The sequence below is a fragment of the Saccostrea echinata genome, unplaced genomic scaffold (assembly GCF_033153115.1).
Source record: "Saccostrea echinata isolate AGI-Se365-2 ecotype Australia unplaced genomic scaffold, CSIRO_AGI_Sech_v1 ptg000028l, whole genome shotgun sequence".
In the NCBI taxonomy this organism is placed as follows: domain Eukaryota; kingdom Metazoa; phylum Mollusca; class Bivalvia; order Ostreida; family Ostreidae; genus Saccostrea; species Saccostrea echinata.
The window spans coordinates 13,238,829-13,254,651 of record NW_026889777.1 but is presented as its reverse complement, the minus strand read 5'-3'; positions in this window follow the sequence as shown (position 1 = coordinate 13,254,651).

Below are 15,823 nucleotides of genomic sequence, written 5' to 3'. Positions count from 1 at the left end.
TTTCCCAAAAATATCGCTTATTGATAAAGTTTTTGAAATGATTTTTACATATGTTATTGAGACTGCAATTGTCTAGTATGAAGTCAACCATCTAAGAAAAATGCACTTCCGGTCGCGTGTTTTTCTGTCCTCAAATTGAGATTTTGTTCACCTAATTGCTCAAAAACAGTACATGACTGAAGTCTAAAACTTTCAGAACTGATAGTCAGTCACCAGTTTATCTACATCATGTAAAAATCGTACGTTGCCGTCACTTCCGGTCGTGACAGGAAGCAATGCAAAAAAGTGAATTTTTAAAGTTTTTTTCTTTTTAAAGTTTTTTTTCTTTTTGGCTAATGCAGATGTTAGATAGACCATGACCATGCAAATTATTTTCAGCGGAAATGCCAACAAAAAAGCAGAAGTTGTCTCAAACATGAGTAGTTTTTCATGGAAACTTTTAGGGATGATCAGTTGTGAATAATTTAGGTGTAGAATGAACATTTTATTCGTTTGGAGCACTTTCGTTCATGACGAAGTACATAAAGAAAACAGAAAAGTAATTCCGTTTGTTTAAATCTGTATTTACATATCTTTGGAAGCCTTGAGATAACATTTGTTAATTATTTAGAGTAATCTTATGGAGAGGATTGTGTTTTATTTTGTTTCTCAAAGAAGTCAAGAAAACGGAAGACCTGTTATTGCCTAGGCAATAAGTATCTAGTTATTATTATTATTTTTCTTTTTTTCTACTTTCTTCTCCGGTACTTTTTTGTCCGGGAGTGTTCTCATAGAACCACTCATCCGATTGACATGAAACCTTTTTAGGGTTAATAGGCATGTTGTGTAGGTGTTCGGAACGAAGGTCATTTTGCGCGCACATGCATGCACGTGCGCGCGCGTGCAATGAGTGAAATGACTGATATACTTGATGAAGCCGTAACTTTTATATTTCTTGATGAATTGCTTTGAAACTCAAAATATAAAGATATATTAGTAGTCTAGACAAGATAACATGGTCAAATTAGCGTGAACTCACGCGCATGCACGTGCGCTCTTCTCTGATTGGCTGATACAAAAATCTCAATAATTTCCTTGTTTTTTGACAAAATACTTTGAAATTTAGAATATAAGTATATATTATAAGGTGCTACAACATGTTATATAGGAAATTTCTTGAAAACACGCGCATGCAGGTGTGCTGCAATCTGATTGGTTGAAACTTTAAATGTCTATAACTCCCTTGGTTTTCAACAAAACAGGATGAAATTTTTGACATGGATAGGCACATAGAGTTCCTACATTATGATACTATCAAAATTGAATGCAAGGCCATGCATGCGCGTATGCTGAATTCTGATTGGCTAATACTTAAAGGGTTACATCTCTCTTATTTTTCAATGAAATTCTTTAATATTTAACACAAATGTATGTATTGTGAGACACTATAAGAAAATTAATGTGAAAAATGTAGAAAACATGTGCAAGCACATGCGCTGAAAATTGATTGGCTAATACCCATATGGCTATATCGGGGTAGTTTTCCAATGAAATACCCTTAAAAATAAAGTGTCCATCTATATTACAAAAGTATTGTCTAATTTATTGAAGCTTGTAGGGAATGAGGCATCATAAGGGATTGGGGAGCCGTTTGGGGAACATCTGTAACGGTTCCCGTTACAATTAGCACTAGTTTGTATTTTGTGTTGTATACATTTTATTTATGATTATGTATTCATAAATGTATGCATATAGGTAGCTATGCTTTCATTTAATCCTAATGGGAGGGGAATGAAGTATGAATGAATAAATAAGTACTCCTTCCCCTAAAACAGAAGGGTTAAAATATCATTATTCAGGATGAATGTTAACATTGATGTTGGTCGTTTCCAAGATTTCATTCTATAAATTTAAGGAAAATACGGATGGATAATAAATTCACCTACATTTTCAGATATGACTGGACACGCTCTTTAATCTTAGCAGTAGATTTACATTTAAATGCTTTATTTCCAAGAAACATAATCCTTTTATTTTTTTCTGAGTAATTATGCGCAGTGCCCTCTTATATAATAAAACTTTGCTATAAGCTCTTCTAGTAGTGTGAAATATACGCAAGTATGGAAAGTTGTCCCCTACCCTGTGTGCCACAGTCGCACATTTATGCAGATATTGATTTTAATGTTCGCTCACTTTTGTTGATTTTGGGTGGGATGTCTACAATTGATGAAGACAACATTTTAGAACTCGAAGATATTTATCAATTGCGAGAAGAACTTGAGATCTTGATACGAAACGTATCGTATTATCATCCGCGAATAAACGAACTTCATGAAAGGATCTTTTTGCTGAAGACAACGGTTGATAGATTTACGAAAGAGGAAATCAGTATGGAAGAAAGGGTAAGGACACAGTATGAGTCTCAGTGGGCAGAAGTAAAGGACAAATTCACTGATGTTTCAATAGTTTGCAGCAAGGAGCGTGAACGAATCGATGAACTTGAAAGAAATGAAATAAGGTTTGTAGTATATATTTTTGTTAAGTTTAACATGATAAAATTAGTCACAAATTGGGTTCAAAGTAAGATCAACTTTAAATAAATTTAGGGTGCAATGTTTTTAATAGCCATTGTAAAATGATAAAGTCTCCTGCATCCTTTTCCTTGCCTAAATTTATATTTTGCTAATTATTGCATAAAGATTGCAATGAAATTCAACTAAATAATGGTAAAAGGTATTAGCTTGTTTATATATAGGTATAAAAACGCACTGGAGAATAAAAATAACAAAATCAGATCTTTAGAGGAGAAGGTGGCAGTACTTTCAGAAAACAACGAAAAATTGTCTTCCGTAGTCTGTGAGATGAAAGAGGTTTGGGTTTACATATAATTCAAATTCTGTAACTGAATCATTGAAGTAGATTTTTTTAATGAAAGTTAAATGAAACTGTTTGATAATATGATCCTCTATTTGTAGTGGAATGTCACATTTGCAAATACGAAAGAGTTGATTTTAAAGACTACCTACAATCGACTTGCAATGTGCAATGCAGAACTTGCATTTTTCAAAACAACGCTCAATCAGGCAAGTAGTATTTTCATTTAGGTATCAAGTACTAACTTTAAATTTAATTATCATGCATTAAACACTGAAAATTAAACAATCCTATTCTCCAAAAATGTACATTATTTTTAAAGATCAAAATATCACAATTTTATGACATCAAAAATGAATATTTTTATCTCTTAAAGACCATCGGAATGAGAATGTATGACGAATGGGTATTTGACAAAACACGTGTACAACAGTACTGGGACGCACAGATCTTGCAGACCACACATATAATTAGGAATATCTACAACATTCGACTTGAGGCAGAGAGACGATATCTTGAGCAACAGTATCAAATTAAAGTATGCATTTATTTATGTGAGAATAATTTACAGGTTGAAATAAAACAGTATTTGAACTAGAGCAGAGCTCGTTGCAAAGCAACGAGTAGGTCTTCCGTTGGAGCTGCGAACAGGAAGAAGTGACCTTGAGTCAAGGTCATGCCACATTCTAAGGTTATAAGCAATCTTGTAAGGGGTATCAACTTGCAATGTCTCACCAGTAGAAAGACAGTTAAGAAATGTTGTTTCTCCGTTGATGACCTTGAACTCGTTCAAATGACCTTGCATCAAACCATGACACACTCTGGTTATAAGCAAACCCCATCTATGTGTTACCGACTCGACAAGTTAACACATGTTCTTTCAGACCATTCATCCAGTCAAAACATTCTTTCCTTAGTGACCCTAAATTTAATCAACATGGCCGTAGGAACCGAGGGAGGGGGGCGTGCCCCCCCCCCCAATAATTTTGCCGATATATAGATTACTATAGTAGACATAGATACTATAGCTTGTGCCACCTCAATAAAAACGTCTGATAACCTTCTTTTTTTTTTTGCTTGTCAAGGAATTTTTGGTAGTTGGTGACCTTTTTTTTTTTGCTTGTTAGGAAATTTATGGTAGCAGTGCCCCCTCAACTGTCAACTGAAAATGTATGGCTGTGCCCCCCCCCAAAAAAAACCCCCTGAATTTGCTTCCTATGGGCCTGATCAAGGCAATGATACACTCTGTATGATATAAGCGATACCCTTTTGTGTGTTTCGGAATTGACAAGTTCACAGTTTGCATTTATTGCATGATAGTGAGGGAGACATGAAGATTTCTTCGCCCATAAAAAATCATATTCCCCGAGGGCAACAAGAAGATTTCTTCGCCCATGAAAAATCATACTCCCCGAAGGCAACGCCCGAGAGAAATATGATTTTTCATTTGCGAAGAAATCTTTATGCCTCCCTCACTATTATGCAATAAATTGTTTATAATACCGAATTAACCAAAATGCAGGAATTACAAAGGAGATCCAATGAATAAAGCAAACATGCATTTGATGAGAACGATATGAAAGAGATGTAAGTTACAGGTACACCAATAGCCTCGTTTCATTAAAAAAAATTCCTACGTGACAAGTTTGTGTGATCACACCAGTTACATTCAACACCATTACATTTTTACACATTTAAATCGACACAATCAATCAACGAAAATATGTTGGCGGTGCGACCGTTGGGCGAGTGCATTGTTCACTTAATTTTAAGATCCGCATCTTCAAACAGCACGAGACATTTGGAACGTCTAGACTGTGACGTCTCATGACGTATGTTAGCTGTATTTCCATAAACGAATTTTGAAAAGTGCAAACATTTTAACAAAGAACGTTTAATCTACTATCTGTATGCAATTCCATTAATTATGGTGATTTATTGGGGTGAATTTTTAGTTGTTGTTACCGCGCGAACGAAGTTAGCAGCGTCGCTATAAACAATCTAACTCCTCACTCGTTTAATTGTGACGTCACAATCGTGAAACACGACGTTTTGTTGCAGGGCAAACTTGATGGACACGTGACCTTCTCGGCCAATCAAATTCTATTTTACTAGTGATTTTTCACTTGTAAGCTAGTTTTCACAGAGGTATAATAAACGTTTTTTTAGACCATACATCGAAATAAATTATCATAATTTCTATAATCGTAATTTATTAGGTTCAACTCACTGCTTTGAAGGATCATTGTAAATGTTTTATGCCCGATTTGGATACTGAACAACGTGTGATTTTTGAAACACTGATGCCCCCATATGGCATCTTATGGCAAAAGTTAAAAGTTTCTCAAATGCAAGTCAAACTCCATGGTCAAGATCAAAAGATAAAAAAAAATGTTATTACCCAAATAAAGGTCTTGAACAAAGAATATACTGTGAAATATATACTAGTATGAAAGCCACAGCAGCAACAGTTTAAAAGTTATGGCAAAGGTTAATTTCTTTAAAAGGTCAATCTCCAAGGTCAAGGGATCATAATTGTTTGTACTTGAGGGAAGGTCTTAATTGTTACAAGGAATACACATGTGATATTAAAAAAGCCTTAGCACCAACTGTTCAAAAGTTAAAACCAAGGTTAAAGTTTTTCAAAAGTAGGACATACTCAAAGGTCAAGGTAAAATGGTCAAAATTAAAGGTATACAATGACAGGCCTTGTCACAAGAAAATTACCTATGTAATATAAAAGCCCTAGTACTAGTCATTCAAAAGTTATTGTCAAGGCTAAAGTTGTTTAAAAGTTGGTCAAACTCCAAGTTCAAGGTCAAATGGTCAAACATATTTATACCCAAGGAGGAGACTTATCACAAGGGATACAGATGTGAAGTATAAAAGCCATAGGACCAACTGTTCAAAAGTTTTGGCCAAGGTTATAGTTTGGTAAAATTTTGCGAAAGAGGATCAAACTCCAAGTTCAAGGTCAAGAGGTCAAATATGTTGGTACCTGAAGGAAGTCCTTGTTACTAGGAATACACATAAGAAATATGAAAGCAGTAGTTCCAACCAATCAAATTTAAGGGCATAGTTAAAGTTTTTGCGGACAAAGAGGCTAACACAGTCTAACAGACAAATAGACAGGTGGACATGACAAAAACTGTATGCCCCCCGGATCTTCGATTACAGTAGCATAATAAAATGTCGGCGTCTTTGGGTTTTCGCATTGGCCTTAAATCTGAAAATCCAAAGGATTACAAGGTACATTACGATACGCTTTCACATCATGTTCTATAACCCAGAGCATATTGTCTGCAAAGATAAATATTTAATTCAGTATTTAATTAGCTATGCATAATTATCTATGTTGTTTTAAAAAGGAAATATATAAAAAAAAATTTGTTTTATATTTTTCGATGTAGAGATATACAGAAAATGTTTTCCAATTTTAAGTCCTATCGCAATACACATTTAAAAAAAAAGTGTGTTGGAAGGGGGGGGGGGGGGTCATTACATTTTTGCTGGGATTCGCCTATGTATGACCGTAGAGAAACAAAGAGTGGGGAGGGTGCAAGCAGCAACTAAATCAAAATTTACATATTAAAACTACAACAAAAGACTATTTTCAGAAGGTCTGCCCCCCCCCCCCCCCCCGTACAATCCGTACAACGGACCTGTGAGAAAAATACTGATCCTACATTCAGAGTCCCAGGGCACCAGGAAAGAGTGGCAAAAAGAGAATATCGGTTCATTTCAGTCTATAAGTCGAATCAAAATATCTTTTCCTCAAGAGTCTTCTTTCTTTGAGTTCTTCCCAGTGATCGTGTGATTTATTTCATTTAATTTACGTTCTGTACTGGACTTGGAAAATGAGGACATCTTTAGGTTCCTGAGCTGGCCTTGAAGCCCGCAGAACAGATTTTCTGCTTTATGATAAATTCAAGTGATATGTAATACGGTATTAATTTTGTGTTAATTTTATTATAATGTTAATTTCATCAAGAAATATGAAAAATTAATGTTTTAACTATACATAGTGAGGCATTTTTTGTGTGGAACGATTATTTTGAGGTTTTCACGATTTTTTCATATGGTACACATGATGAGTAAGTGCAATAAATATAATTTGTGGAAAAAATGTCCATCAAGCCCAGGGGTTGAATATCGGGGGGGGGGGGGGGGGGTCTGTCCACAAGTACCTGTTGTCAAGCCCGTAGAAAACAATTTCAGTTTTTCTGGGAAGGGGGCGTGGGCAAATAGAAATTTCCACAGGTACTTGTACTCGATTTTTTCCTATGGTACACATGATTGAATAATTTGTGGAAAAAAAATGTCCAACAAACATTGGGGTTGAATTTGGGGGGGGGGGGGGGGGGATCCTATCCACAAGTACCTGTGGAAATTTCTTGATACATAAACAGAATTTAAAAGCATGTATTAGACATCTTTTGAAGGGGAGAAGGCACGGCCGTAATTAAAAGTTATATAGAGACTAGGAAGGAATGAACTGTCATTAAATTTTGGTTAAGAACTATTACCTAAACTCTTCACTTTCACATTTTCAATTACAGATTCTTTTTTTTAAAAAGCTATACTTGTACATTTATATGTATCTATTAGACGCATAAATTATGTTATTAATCATTTTATCTTAAAGGAAAAGTAAAAATCTCAATCAAACTTGTTCCGCATATTATGCTCTCTGATTCATTACTCAACAGATGCTTCATATACATGTAAGAAGGGAAGACTGCAGACTGCAGGTGTGATAAATTCACAGCATGCAGCTCCAGCCTTAATTCCAACTTTGTTCCAAAATATTATTATTCAACGCGAAAAATTAGAATTAGCCGATAGAATATTTTGAATCACTTCGGAAATGCTGCCGTAACACCAGACTGAGTTCGCAATATCGAGTGATTTTGATTGACAGGTGTAGCGCCGTTGTGCATGGATTTCGTGTAACTATACATGTACTGCAGATTGTGGTTGAAAATAATAAACAAACAGATCTAAAGAAAAGATATTGTATACTGTACATATATTTGTTAAGAACCAGTTCATTCATGAAACGAATTTAGTCGTATTATGTGGGCCCATGTTAGATTTGACAGGTTGATTTACTAGTAGAAATTCAATGGACCACAGTCATTTAGGGTATTCCGAATCACCCCGCACATCGCGACTCTCTGTAATTTACCTTACCGCTGTACCTCGCACGACACATGCACAGGTGTGACAACCAAACAGTCATTATTAGTAAGGTCTATACTTATTGCATACAACAAATAAAGAGGTAAACATAATGCGTTAACTAAAAGAATTAATTATTTTAATTCATTAACTTCCTATCCTTTTCGAAGAAAATGCCCGTGTAGAAACGTATTTCTCATCGATGTCGTGGCGTTGTTGGTGGATGAAACATGGCATATAAGGTATCGATAGAACGGCAATTTTATAAGCTTTTGTGAGTATTATTTTTTTTTTATAACACCTCAAAAATATGCTAGTTATGGCCGCATTTGTAGCCCCCTACAGTTTCGAACCACGTGTGTACATGCCCCTAGCCAAATAAATTGCACACGCTACATGTATACTTGTTATATGTCAGATTATTATTATTTTTTTTTAACATAGTTTTTCTTAAATGCAAGGGGTATGAAAGTAATGATTTGATAAAGCAAGAGCTATAATAAGACTATCCCGGGTCCCGGTATACACTTGATCAGTGTTGATCAATGTTCATATGTACGAGTACACGTATGCAAATAATTCGATAGCTTTTGAAGATTTCAACATACATTTTTGTAACACGCATATTTGTAATAACCACTTTACATACAAAACAAAATTTCATTCTCTTATATGGTAATATGGACGTCGTAATAGATCTGACTGAATGCTTGACATGCCTGTTTCAAAAACGTTTCCTAAGTTATCTTAAGATATGCTTAAGTTATAACTTTAGAAGTGTCTAAGATTTATCACAGCTGTATCGCGAAACAATCTTATCTAAAAAAAATTTATAAGTCATTTCTTAAGTTGTGCCTTTATGGACTAATAAAATAACATTCCCGCTCTATATACAACTCTCAGAATGGTATATATTTTTAGATTCAAAAAGGAAGGGTGCGAGGATTGGGGATTGCCCCCACTTTTAAAGGATTTGGACACAAGTATGCTTAACTTTGCGAAGTGTGTTGCTAGATCTAAGCATTCACAGACACACCCTTTCAAGCCATCTTCCCTTCCGAGCACACGATATTTGTATTTTAATTCTTAAACATTGTTCTGGGTGTTATACATTTACTTTATTTTGTTCTTATAAGGTATCTACATGTAAATAAAATTTTAAAATGAATGCTTCGTAGCGAACACATGCGAGTTTATATTTTTCAAACAATCTTTGCCAATTACTACACTGCATGTACACGTTAGTTGTTTGTGCGGTGTAGAGCAACTATCAGAGTACACAATGTATTTCAACATCGAGGTGCCCGCGGCTCCCTGTGGCCACGTGTATGTAAACGAGGACTGGACTACAACACTTAAAGACACAAAGCGGCAGAGATGGATGAAACTGTTTGCTATATTACAAAGACTTGAATTATAGTACATGTATATTTGAAGGAATTTTTATTTATGTTAATGTTTATTTAATTCTATAAATAATAAATGGACATTCACAAGAGTGATGGTAAAAATAATATGTGCGTAGCATGCGTGGTAATTACAATTATTTACCGAAGCCCCCATTCAATTACAATTGCAGATGAATTAAAATACAACAACACGGGATAGAGCAATACTTTTTTTAAATGTATTGTTGCGTGAACAGACAAAAACAGCGATTAAAATTCAAAATGATTTTTATGCACCAGTGTTTGGAATTAAGATTATAAAAGATCGGTAAAATAATCTTACTGATTCGATATATTTAAAAACATAACTTTCCATTAATTAATAGCTCTTTGTACAAAATTGACATTATACGCGATCACAAATACTAGCTTTGTTTATGGCCACAGGTGGCTAGTACACTGGTGACCTCGATCAACAGCGTGGGATTCGCGTGTTGGGTTACATAACTAAACATCGTGCTGAACATGGAGACCGTAATATGCATACAGCTAATGATCGTGAATTATTCAATGCATACAGTTTAAAATCACTTACAAAGTTTGTTGTAATAATAAACGTAGAAAGATAGATTTAATATTCTCCGCTTTTGAACACTATTAACCTAATTTAAAAAAAGAAGAAAAGAAAGACTAGTTGTAATAAATAATTTAATAGTGAACCATAAACCACGTTTTAAACCTTATTAAAAAGAAAATTAACATTAAATACCGCAGGGTATATTATTGATAGCAAGTCTGTTTAAGTTATACACATGAAGAGGTCTGATTTCCTTGCCGAATGAAAAACGTTACCTGTTTACCTGGCCTGCTTTCTAATACGTATTACGCAATACCCATGGTATACTCGAACAAAACAACATTTTCATTAGATCAAAAAGGTGTAATAGAACAATTTTGTTCCCAGGATCCAGATCGAAATATTTACCGTTTTTGAGTTATAAAGCAAAAACTTTTAAGGACCCAAGATCCCTAATTATAGGGGCCAGCCCCTTTTAAATAGTATAATATGAAAGCCCTTGCAATTATGCACAACTTTTGTTCTACATGTCTTAACAAAATATTTCTAGTTTTCAAGATATAAAGGAAAATATGTCAAATTTTTTGCTGTTTTCCGCGTTCTAACTTTTGACCCCTCTCTAGCGCCATTTTTAATGCAAAAATCAAAAAACAAAAACCGATGTGCACAACTTCAATGCTTCCTCTTTTCAAGTTCAAAGGGTTTTGTGCTCCAATTATAACCATTTCTGAGCCTTTGTCTGGAAATCGGAGGCATGCAAAATTCAATCAAAGGGGAATAACTCGTGAACAGAAGGTAATTTTCGAATTGTATTACGGTATTCTGACAGTGTTTTGTAAAGTCTAAAAGCTCTGAAAATTTGAACAAAATCTGTTTAAAAATGAGGAAGATATGAAGCGTCAAAGTTGGCGTCTAGGAAAAAAAAAAGAATAATAAGAACTAGAGCGAGCTCGTTGCAAAGCAACGAATAGGTCTTCCGTTGGAGCTGCGGAAGGAAGAAGTGACCTTGAGTCAAGGTCATGCAACATTCTAAAGTTATACATGTAAGCAATCTTGTAAGGGGAAGCAACTTACAATATTTCGCTAGGAAAAACTGTAAAGGAATGTACGTGACCTTGAACATTCCAAATGACCAAATGACAAGCCATGTCACACTCTCGTCATAAAACCCAATCTGTGTGTTACCGACTTGAAAAGTTCACAGTGACACGCCATGTTCTTTTAGTCCATACATACAGTCAAAACATCTTATCCTTAGTGACCTTGAACTTGAGTCAGGGCCATGTCACACTCTGCATGATATCAGCAATGTTTCACTAGTACAAATACGGTAGCGAAATTACAGTTTCTCTGTCAGTGACCTTGACTCGACCAAATGACCTTGCATCAAGACCATAACACACACTGGTTAAGAGCAATCCCAGTCTGAGTTTCTGAATGGATAAGTTCAGCCATGTTTTTTCAGACCATACAGCGAGTCGGAATAATTTGTTAGGTTCAACACAATGATTTAAAGATTCATTGAGAATGTTTTATGCTCAGTTTGGATAAGTAGTAAAACATGGAGAGCGGTTCTTTGGATGAGACCGTATAAGGTCTCGTGTCGGGGTAAGTGCTATAGCATGAGTGATCTCATGCTATAAATTTTGAATTTACCGGGTGGCAGTAAATACAAAATTTACAACATGACATGTAAATTTTGTATTTACTGACAACAGGTAAGTTCAAAATTTACAACATGACAGATCCATGGCACTTGATTCTACCTCTGATTTCAAAAGATTTGCACTGTTCCTAATTTGTATATATTGTTTGAATGGTCTTTTAAGCTTGAATGTTGCACAGGTGCTTGTGGACAGGAACCCCCCCCCCCCCCAATATACACCCAATACACACCCCGGGGTCCAAGAATATTTTTATTCGTCTTTTTCCATAAATTAATCTTTTAGTACACATTTACAATGTATTCCATATGAAAAATCAAAAATTACCGTAGAATTAACGTTTTATTCAAAAATCATACCCGCGGTATTATGAAATAGAGAAGGTAAGTCACTTCCATTTATTTTGTTAACACTGGACCTCTCTTGGATATCGGGCCTAAAATATCATATACCTACCACATGTCACCAAAATATGTTATTATATCTTGTTTCGGTAGATATTTTTTGTCTTTAATCGTGCTATTTAATTGCCTATGCATTCCACAATAATCCGAGTATTCATCGTCAAACGTAAGAAATGTAAGATTTGGAAATATCAAAGTAGAAATTATACGGAAGTGATGCAGAAACGACACCTAGCGGGTAACTCTCGAGTTCCGAGTGTTACAGAATTAAAGGGAAAAGCCAGAGGTCTACGGAAAAGTTCGGGAAAAATTTTGATAAAGAAGTCGAAATCGATTCATTAGAATTTTAAATTTTGCTGCAGATTTTCCAGATGAGTTAGGGTAGTCATCAATATTCTTTTTAAAGGATTTTATTACTCAAACCAAATAGCGTTTTAAAAAACGCTTTCTAACTGCATTTAACCAGTTTGTACAATTTCCCTGTTGTTCTTCATACTCACATATGTTTATGACATGTCCGCAGAATGTAATTATTTGTATTGAGCAAATTACACCAATAATTCGGAATTCGAAGTTTTCTTTGAACATACATTGGGCATCTACCAAATTCGAAATAAACCATTAAGTTATTTGTAGATTTTCGAAGCGACATAATTTTCTTCAAAAAGTTAATATGTACTTGCTCAACATGTGGGGCTTTATGAAATCCCCACATCTCACATCCATAATGAAGAACAGAACCTACATATGTATCAAATAAAGAGAGTGTAGTATCCACATTTAGATTATTCTCTTTCACTCTTTTCCACAAAGAAAAAGTACATTTTTCATTAACATTTCACCTGTGGAATGCTGATCATTTTCTCCGATTTCTATCCCTTATTGCTCAAAGGCCGTAAGTACCATGTACATTATAAAATGTATAAATTTTCAGCCATTCACCATTTATATCCTATCAAAATTTTAATTCCATCTATTTTGTTAACATTAAATTCTGGAAATATAGTCAAAAATCAGGAATGAAAATAATAAATGTTAAAAGTGAAATTTATTAATTGTCGAAAGTGCAATGCAAAATTCCGGAAATCAAATGCAAAAACCGAAAATGGTAACTCCCCTCACCCAAAGAAACTATTAGTAAACACTTCGACGCTCAATTGACCACTCCAATGAACACATTAAATCGTTACATTTTTTAAGTTTTAAAATAAAATAAAAGACCTTAAAAAGTTTATAAAATAGGAAAGCTTAGTCACAGATATTAATCGTTGCAGACCTTGTTTTTCATTCATTTGACGATTCGCGAATAACGAATGTCGCGTATGATTATTGGTTTACATTAAAATAGGTTGTGGATATCTCTCGGAATTCAACACGAGCCCTCACCTATATGTATACGTGCCTGAACAAACCAACCGATTGACATTTTCGGCTCTAAAGAAAAACATTGTATTCTTTAAAGGGGGGGGGGGGGGGTACGTATCGTAATGAGAGGAAATTTGATCACCTGTCAGTCCATTAAACATGAAAGATTATTTTGGAATATTTGTATACAACTGCGTGGCTTTCTTAGAACCAAATTAGTATTTGTTAGATAAATTAAATAATTATTTAAATTAGATGTTTAAGATTTGTGACATATTTGTAAGAACCACTTTATTTACCAAACAAAGTTTCACCCTTATATGGACGCCGTGATATATTTGATAGGCTGTTTAATTACTATTCGGATATATTGCCATTCAAAGGACCAACACATTTTTTTTAATTTGGATAAAAAGTCCGACAATTTTCAACCACGTTTGCTATTATTTTACCGAATCGGATCTTTTTTCCGTATAGTCGAAATGCATGGACGCAGGATAAAAAACCGTATGCTGATCAATCAAAACATCATTGCGATTGTGTATTTAATTTATGGAGATATGTTTTATTTCTGTTTTTCCTTATCTGTGAATTACCCGTTTGCTTTGTACACAAGCATGTATATTCTGAAAGCTCAGGATGTATTTACTTTGGGCGCTCTTCCATGTAAAACTGCATGTACTTACAAGCATGTATCCGTAAAATCGTGTATTGGGATATTCTGTTTATTCGACGAAATAAAAGAAATGCATAAGTATATCATTCTGTACAATACAATTGTAAGTTTGGTAGCAAATAATGCAAACTCAGAAGTGATTAATTTAATTTTCGATTTTCCCGAGAATTGAAAACGTCACCTCCACTTACAATATTATGCATGTGTACATGCAGTTTAAAACATGAGACAGAAAAATAAATTGTTGCAAACCTAGTGGTTAAGTCGGCAATTAAAATGCATAAAACTTAAAATGAAAAAATACACAGGCGGATAAGATAATGATAAAAATAAGCGTGAGATAGAGTGAAATTAAATAATATTTAAGATTTGAAATGATTTCAAACACATGTACAATTTTCCATTAATCGCTATGAGTACACATTGCATTAAATTTTTAACACCGATATGACCGCGGCTCGCTAATCTCTGCGGCCACGTGTGAACGACGAGTGGGTTACAAATTTTGAAGTTAAACACAGAGACAGAGCGGAATATAAACTGTCTGCTGTAAGAAGGCGCGAATTATTGTTTGTTTAAAAGTATTATTTTACGTATATAGTTTATTTAATATTAAATGAAAAATTAAATGAAGAAACAAGAGACTGATAGTAAAAATTATACTTTACACAAGTATCACTAAATACAATTCTTTGCCGTAGCACCTTTTCAATTACAATTGAAATAGAATACTATAACACGGGATAGAGAAATATTTTTTTTTAATCGTATTGTTGTGTCAACAGTGACCAGGTCGATGAAAGCGATTAAAATTCGTAAAGATTAAATCAAAGATGAGATTAAGTTATCTTAAAGATTCGATATAAATTAAAAAAACATAATGTTTCATTAATCGTTGTTTCTACACAATGGATTTGTCTTCTCAGATGTTTGTTTTGTTTACATGGCTTATGACCGCAGGTGCCTGGTACACTGGTGACCTCGGCAACGTGGGATCGCGGGTTGTGTTACATAACCATAACATCGAGGTGAACATGGAGAACGTAAACTGGTAAAATGCGTACAGTTAATGTTCATTAATTATTCGATGCTTAAAGTTTAATATAAGTAATATTAAACTTTAAGCATCGAATAATTAATAGATACATTTAATTCCTTCCTTTATTTGAAGACGTGTTCCCTTTAAATCTAAATTAAAAAAGAAAAGAAAGTTGTAAAAAATAATTTATGAGTGAACCACAGAACACGTTTAAAACCTTATTTAGAAGAAAATTAGCATAAAATACAGTAGGGTATATAATTTATTGCAAGTTTGTTAAAGTTATACACATGAAGAGTTCTGATTTACTTGCCGATTGAAAACGCTTACCTGTTTACGGGACCTGCTTTTTACCTACATATTACGACATATTACGCAATACTCGAACAAAACAACATTTGTATGAGATTAATAAGGTGTTAAAGAACAACTTTAATTCCGAAAGCCATATCGAAATATTTACCGTTTCTGAGTTATAAAGCGAAAACTTTCAAGGGCTCTAGATCCCTAATTATAGGGGCCAGCCCCTTTTAAATGATATCAAATGAAAGCTCTTGCTATTATGCACAACTTTTATTCTACATGTTTTAACAAAATATTTTTAGTTTTAAAGATATAAAGGAAAATATGTCAAAATTTTTGCTCTTTTCCGCGTTCTAACTTTTGACCCCTCTCT